The sequence below is a fragment of the Dermacentor silvarum genome, chromosome 5 (assembly GCF_013339745.2).
Source record: "Dermacentor silvarum isolate Dsil-2018 chromosome 5, BIME_Dsil_1.4, whole genome shotgun sequence".
Lineage (NCBI taxonomy): Eukaryota > Metazoa > Arthropoda > Arachnida > Ixodida > Ixodidae > Dermacentor > Dermacentor silvarum.
The window spans coordinates 67,001,503-67,009,902 of NC_051158.1; the positions used below are offsets into that span (position 1 = coordinate 67,001,503).

The 8,400-nt window shown below is 50.1% G+C and overlaps 1 pseudogene; it reads left to right on the forward strand.

Moving 5' to 3' along the window:
* Positions 1-1,059, forward strand: LOC125945704 (uncharacterized; annotated as a pseudogene).
* The last annotated feature ends 7,341 nt before the right edge of the window (positions 1,060-8,400 follow it).

Consider the following 8,400-nt stretch of genomic DNA (forward strand, 5'->3'; position numbering starts at 1 on the left):
ATGCCCGGAATTATTTGGGAGGAGCTTGACTCGACGACCATGTCGCGGCTCGGAGTCGACCTTATCCGAAAAGAATTGGCCCGACGCGAGCTAGAGAGCACCGGCTCTAAGGAAGAGCTCATTCAGCGTCTCGAAGTCGACATTCACCAACGTCGTGAGGCAACGCCGCGGTCAAGCGTGGAGAGGGCGGATACTGCCGGCAACTCGGGTTTGACCCTTGATCCCGCGACGCTCGAAAGTCTGGCACTTCTGTTTCAACAGCTGCCACGCCCCTCGACTACAATTACCGCACTGCCAGACCTGTCGTCATCGATTGCTTACTTTGGCCAGTCTCCAGCACAAAATGTTAATGTCTGGCTCAATGACGTTCGCCGGGTACAGCAGCTTGCCACGTGGGATGACGCCACCACCCGTCTCATTGCCGCAAGTAAACTGAAAGGCACAGCTCGGAATTGGCACCTCGCTTTTGGAAATCAGCATTCAACCTGGGAAACGTGGAGCGCTGCCCTGAAGGAAACATTTTCATCGGAGCTGACCCTCATCGAGTGGCAGGAACGCGTCATAAAGATCAGATAGGGCCCAGGCGAGAGCCTGCAAGAGTATGCTTACGCAAAGCTGCGTGTGATTGAAAGCTGCCCAGTCACCCTTACCGACGCCCAGAAGATTGATTACCTACTACAAGGTCTTCAAGATCCACATGTCATTGCAGCCATCGCGGCTAATAGGCCGTCAACAGTGCGTGACTTCATGTCCACGTGCACAAGCCTAGACAAGTGCACTCAATATGCCCACGACAGGGCAAGCGTAAACAACCGGTGCTTCCACAGAAGCCACCCCCTGGTTCATTTCAAAGTGGCAATTCAGGACGTCAGCAGTATAACTTTCAGCCACCAGCTCCGCAAACAGCTACAACAGCACAGCCAAGATAGCGCATTTCAGATTTGCCCAAGGACCAACAGGAGCAAAGATACGAAGAGATTTCTGCACAGTATGGGGCCCCAGCATTTCGGAGTGGCCAAGACATCGCACAAGCAGTCTGTTACAAGTGTAAAGAGTTAGGACATTTTGGCATAGGCATGCCCCTCGCGTAGCAACAGGGCACCACGAACCCCATCGTCAACCATCCCTGATGCCCAACAGCCAAGGGCCTTTCACAGTATGTCTGACAAACTTGAAGGCTCCCAACATCAATGTCCATCTTTCACGGCGACAGTTGCAGGAGTCGGAGAACACGAAGCATATCCGGACTCTGGCTCAAACGGGACATTGATTTCTAAAGTCATCCTATACCTTCTGCAATGATCTTGCCATGGACTAATCCCCCTCTTTCTGTCGTTGGAGGTGGTACAGCGCAACCAGTTGGGTCCGCCCTCCTTAAGATAACTATTGGCCCTATCACTCGTGTGGTTGAGGCAGCAGTTTTGGAGAACAACGTCCTACCCTTTATTCTGGGTGAAGACTGGTTTTTGGCAGCGCGAGCCCGTTTGATCTTCCAGCCACCAGAGCCTACTTAGCTGCAACATCCAGCCACGGGGTGTAACGCTTTTGGCCACTCAGCGTCTTGTCCCGCGAATGGCCAATGCCGTCATTTTAGCCCGCTCAAAACTTTTTGCGCCGGCAGAAGCAATGTCACAAGACTGTCTACAATGAGAACCCTTACCTTCGCAAGAACAGCCTCGCTAGCAAGTTTTCGCGGCGAAGACAGTGCCATTGGACAGCAGCACTGCCAAACTACAAGTCCGCACTACGGTGCCTGCGACCATCCACCCCGAACTTCCACCAGCCAGCCTAGGCAGCCAGCTCTCCCCTGAACCTGTCATTGCTGACATACTGGCCAAGAACAACGCCGTCTTTTCTCGCCATGAAGATGACATTAGTAATTTTACCGACATTCAACATCGCAATGATTTGCTGCCTAATACTGTGCCGTACAGCCACAGCCCTTACAGATATACGCTAGAAAACAGGCACTTCCTCGAAAGGCTAATCAAACAGCTCCTTGCTCAAAATAACATCCTCCCTGCATCGGGCCCGTGGGCATTCCAAGTCGTTGTGGTGTCTCGCGGTGGAAAGTAGCGCTTGTGTATGAATTATATCCCACTCAATGAACGTACAATCAAGATTGTACACCCCCTACCACTGGTAGATGACATCATTCAGGACATCGCTGGCTGTGCCTACTTTGCCACAATGGACATTACCTGCGCCTATTGGCAAGTCAGCCTGAGACCCCAAGACTATGAGAAAACAGCATTTATCACCCACCACGGAACTTACATGTGGTCCCGAATGCCATTCGTATTAAAGAATCCACCATCCACATTTCAGCGAGCCATGGAATTGGTATTCCAAGACCTATCAGCCTCGCCCGGACAAAAGCGGCATACGAGTATATCTCGATGACATCCTCATCTACGCACAGTAATTCGCCACATTCGCAGACCTTATGCAAGAAGCCCTCCAGTGGCCGCATGCCAGTGGACTTAGAGCCTCACTTGACAAATGTTCCTTCGGTCTCGCTTCCATCAAATTTCTTGGGTTCATCATATCTAGCGAGGGCCATCGCCCGGATCCAGAAAGAGCAGCTGCCACGTGCCGCATCGCAACTCCCCAAAACCATAAGGAAGTCCTTTCCTGGATACTGACAGCCAGCTTTTAATGTCGATTCTTCAAGGGCTTCGCTAAAGTGGTAGCCCCTCTCCAAGCCCTTGTCAAGTCGTAGATTTCTGTGTCTAAGAACTGAACAAAGTGGTAGCCCCTCTCCAAGCCAAGAACTGTGCATGTATCGCAAATTAAGTTCTATGTGCCGCCGTCATCGCCTGTTGCACAGATTTCGTCCAGCCTTGAAGGGGAGACATTCTCCACTACAGTCCCAGACGATGAAACTTCCATCGACCAGACACAGTCTCAGCGCCAACAGCGTGTGCGCCACCTTCCCCGTCACTTCGAGACTTCGTGCTTGACTGTTGACGCCAAGTTAGACCAAGGACTTGGTCACCTGACGGGGGTGTAATGTGAGTGATGTGTACTTGGCCCAGTTAGTCTGGGTGGCTACAGATGGCGCCACGTGTCCTGCGCAGCAAGTATCCGCGCCGACATCGTCACCTACCTTGCCTGCTTCCGTTTCCGCAGCCTCATCTTTGTTTGTTTGCCCGCCATGGCGAGTCAGTGAAGTCATTGCCACTGTAATGCTCAGTCGATGTGATGCGCAAGGTCGATTCCTATGTGATGTGTATGTAACATTAAACCGTTTCCCTACTATGTGAGTCTTCCTGTGTCCAGCCCAAGCCTCACAATAGATACACCGACGAGACTCGGTAATAGTGTCGCCATGGATACGACACCTGACCTTACGCTCTCCCTTCATGCCAGAAATGTAGATTGGCTCAGATTAGACGAGAACCTAGGTAGCGATCATTATACTGTTCAAACGTCTCCTACCTTTCAACACAAGCCATTTTGTAGCACACAACTCAGTATCACAGACTGGGCTAAATTCCGTGAATACAGGGGAGGGAAGATGTCAGGCGACATTCTTGACATAGAACAATGGGTTGAGCAGTTAAAGGACGATGCGCTCAAGATATACCACTACCCTGCCCGAGGAGGCACAGATGCAAGAAATTGACGCGAAACTCCTTCACATGTGGACGGCGAAGAGCTCGCTCTTACGAAGGTGGAGAGGACAACGCTATAATAGCAAACTCAGACGCCGGATAGCGAAGCTGGACCTGGAAATCCAGGGACTATGCTGAGCAACTGGCTCAACAGCAATGGGGACAAAAGTGTGAAAGTCTTAGTGGGAGACTGAGCAATAAGCGAACGTGGCAACTATTGAGGCATCTTCTTGATCCGACTGAATCTAAAACTGTACATGGTCATCAGATCAATAAAATACTGCACGAGCGAAAAGGCGATCTTGCAAGCTTTTTAAGAGTTACGCGATAGTACCTCCCCTCACAGACAAAAGCTCCCCACGTAAATTACACAGGATCCCGCAAACCAGAACTGGGACGCCCCGATTACGGAGGCTGAGATTGCACACGCTATGGCCAATCTCAAAACAACGTTGGTGTCAGGGCCGGATGAGGTCTCTAATAAAATGCTTCGTAACCTCGACAGGCAAGCGGTTGCTGCCCTCACAAAATACTTTAACGAATGCTTGGAGACGGGAACCCTCCCCAAGCAATGGCGAGACGCCAGGGTCATCTTTATTCCGAAACCAGGCAAGCCCATTAACCCGATAACTTACGCCCCATCTGCCTTACGTCATGCCTAGGTAAATTGCTAGAAAACGATATTCTCTACCGACTAATGGCGTACGTGGAGGAGGCAGGAATCTTTCCAACCGAAATGATTGGCTTTAGTAAGCACTTATCTACCCAGGATATCATGCTCCAACTTCAGAAGGGTATGATTAGGCAGAGTCCAGGTCTCGACACCAAAGCTGTGCTCGCACTTGACCTTCGTGGGGCCTTCAATAACGTTAGCCATGCAACCATATTGAGGGAACTTAATGGACTAGACATTGGAGAGCGTACTTATAAGTACATCTCCAACTTTCTAACAAGATAGAACAGCCCCGATTCACATGGGTACAGAACACTCTTCGGAATTCAACCTGGGCAGCTTTGGAACGCCCCAAGGTTCAGGTGCTATCCCCCTTCCTCTTAACGTCGCGATGCTAAAGATCGCTCGCGAACTTCAGGCAATCCCAGAGATATACTTTGCCCTCTATGCGGAAGACACCATCATATGGACCTGGGGCGGCGGTTCGGACGCGGAGCTACAGGAACTCTTGCAGAAAGCCACGGACCGGGTCAATGAATGCGCGCGGCCGCTCAACCTGACGTGCGCTCCAACCAAATCCGAGCTCCTGCTTCTGCCCTCACACAAACGAGCCGAAAAACATATGACTCCAATTCATATCACCCTAGATGGCACTCCCATTCCTATCGTTTGATAACATTCGGATCTTAGGTCTCACCATACAGAAAAATAGGCAAAACACAACTATAATTCAGAGGCTTAGGCAATCTGTTGATCAGACAATTAGACTAATTGGCAGAGTATCAAACAAGAGAGGGGGCCTGCGAGAAAGAGAACTACTCCAACTTGTTCAAGCTTGCGTAGTCCCTCACATAACATATACTGTGCCCTACCTCACTCTCACTAAACGGGAGGAGGAGGAAATCAATACACTTATCCGCAAGGTTCACAATTTGCCCTAGGGTTACCCATGAGAACATCTACGGAACGATTTCTTGCCACTGGGGCACATAACACAGTCTCAGAGTTAATTGAAGCCCACCTGAATGCACCGTATTACAGACTCGCAAAATTCACTACCGGAAGATGCATACTTGACAGCCTTAATATTAACCCTCCCTTCCAATCTACATGCAAAATTCCTCTGCGGAGTGAGCTCCGAGCTAAATTGTATGTACCACCGCTTCCCCGGAACATGCACCCACAATATAACCACATGCGGAGAGTGGCTCGTGTGCGAGCGTTGCACCGCCACTACGATAAACTACCCGGCACACTATACGTAGACGCTGCAGAATACCCCTCAAACCCCCATAAATTCGCTATCACGGGAGTCACTCCACAATGCCAGCTGGTGGCTGCGGCCTCTGTATGCACCCCTTTCTGAGAGGAGGCAGAAGAGCAGCGCTGGCTCTCACTATCCGCTCAGCCGCTACTGTCATCAGCGATTCCTAAATCAGCCCTGTACGACTATGGAGCCGGGTGTATCGGCAGACTGGCTGGAATCATCGCATGCAAATCAGTAGTTCAATCAGAAGTTACCCTTGTTTGGGCTCCTGTACACGAGGGCCTGCCAGGCAACGAAGCCGCCCATGCCTGTGCCAGAGGTTTCACGACCCGGACACAGACAACACAGGGGAGGCTGAGGTCGGCGCCTCGCATGAGACTCATAACATATCACGACATCTGCCAACACTACACGTCATCTCGACGCACTTTACCCCCTCTCACTTATCCCCACTCGACGGAATTGGAAATCTTATGGAGACAACTGCCGACACACGCCATCACTACTCCTCCACTCCTGAATAAACTATACCCAGATCAATTTCTCGATCCCGGCTGCTCTCGTTGCACAGCCCCTTATGCTAACTATAACCACATACTTCTAGAATGACCCCCCCCCCCCCCCCCGCCTTAAAAGTGTGGAGCTGTGGGGGCTGCCCTAGGCAGCTCCGAGCCTGGTCTGCAGGACGACGTCCTGCGCTGGGCCGGGAGGTGATGGGGCTCTACCACGAGTAGATGTCTCTGTCGCGGCCCACCCCCGCAGATCTTGCAGGATTTAATCCTGACAAATAAAGTTGTTCATTCATTCATTCTGGGGGCGGCTCTGAGGTTTTCGATGAGATCAGAACGGGACACTCGTCGAGCAGCGTCCGAAGTCTTTACCACCTTCTCGCCTCGCAACGTTTTTATATAAATACGCATTTGGTACCGCAGCTAAACGTCGCCTCCCCTCCCTCCCTCCCGTCCCCGCACGGCCTTTCGCGCGACGGAAGAAGTCGCGTTTGCTCTCTATATATGGTGACTGCAAACGAGGAAAGAGACGCTTAATTGTGCAGCCCTTCAGGGAGCACGGCGCAGAACGCGCGTTTGCTCTCCGCCATGCGTTCGCTCCCCTTGATAGCGTGCGTCCCTCGCGCCCTTTCACTCGCACATAAAGCATACGGCGCGCGGCGAGGATTTCATCGCCGTTTGACGTCATACGGAACCTCACGGCGACGGCGACGCCGACGGTAAAAATCCGCTTTGAGTGTCCATATAATTGCTATCGCAAAAAATAGAGATGCCTCGGATTTGGGGAATCGTGAAGTGAGAGTTTCGGGAGCCAGCAACGCAAAGTGGCGCCTTCCATTGACATTCACTATGAGAAAATGCGTCCCTAGAGAACATGCTGGACCCGATCTGCAAGTTACATTGGGAAGGTGATGGAACGAAGGATCCTCGCCAGACTTGAATGGTACCTTGAACGCTATGAAGTTTACCCTGACGCCATGGCTGGCTTGCGGCGTCACCGATGCTCCATTCACAATGTCATTGATTTGGTTACATAGGTTCAACACCAAATTGCATGTAAGCTATTATCTGTCGCCATGTTTATTTATTTATTTATTTATTTATATATATATTCATTCATTCATTCATTCATTCATTCATTCATTCATTCATTCATTCATTCATTCATTCATTCAAGGTCCTCACAGGCTCCGAAGTGGAGTATTGCATGAAGGAGTTACAAGAGGTTAAACAATCAAAATTAGCAAAAATGTTGTTATACATAAATTTGCCAAAATGAAATTTATACAATAGCCAGCGATAAAGGTCATTTCCAGTTTATATAATTCAGGCTGCAGTGAGAAATTGTAATGTACAGGTAACACAATTTTTTAAATATAATTCAGGCTGCAGTGAGAAATTTGTAAATGTACAGGTAACACAATTTTTTAAAATACACACGTGAATCAGTCGAGTGGGCGAAGCACTGGGGATCGTTCTCACCGTAAATCACCCGTGACGTTGCCCACTCGCGCATGTAAATGAGTGTGTGCAAACGCGTGTGTGCAGTATATATAATGTTTTATTTGTCATAACTCGTATGTCGTGTTGAGTTCTGGATTCCGTTTTCCCCTTCATTATCACTGCTTTGTGGTCCGTGAAATGCAGAGCCAATGGTTCTTCGATCGGACCTAGCCAGAAGTTGGCAAAGACAAGGTCTATGCACGTTCCCCTGGTGGTTGTTGGTGGTTTCCAGTCATACGAAATGCAACGTAGAGCGTATCGAGACGTCATATACTGCACGAGCCAGTCGCTGTCCGTGATGTCTACGTTGAAGTCTCCGACAAGTACGAAGGGGTTGTTCTTCTACTTTGTTTCATATTCGCGCATGGCTAGATCGATGTACTTTTCTATGTTGCCTCGGTAGAGATTCGGGGCCAAGTACACTGTCATGACGACGGTTCTGTCGGATAGTTTTATGGCAGCGTGTTCGCCGTTGTGACATTGGCTCGTTATCGGTAGGTCGAGATCCACCGCGGTCTCTGGCAATTTCACGTACATCCCAACACCACCCGTCGAACGCTATGCTTCTTCTGTGCAGACGACGGGGAAGAATCCATTGATGTGCGGTCTCGCGTAACACATTTCGGTAAGGCAAAGGACGTGTGCTTTAGTTAGTATGGGATCTCGAAATGAGGCACTTTTTTTTTTTTGCGCGGCTGTGCACAACCTCCGGGATCGGCCTACGCAAGAGCACGGACAACGTGGATGGACGAACAAGCCTCGACCCTAAGGTGCTTCGCCCATAATGTGTTCACATGATATATTCGCTAATGAATTGGAAATCAATATTTA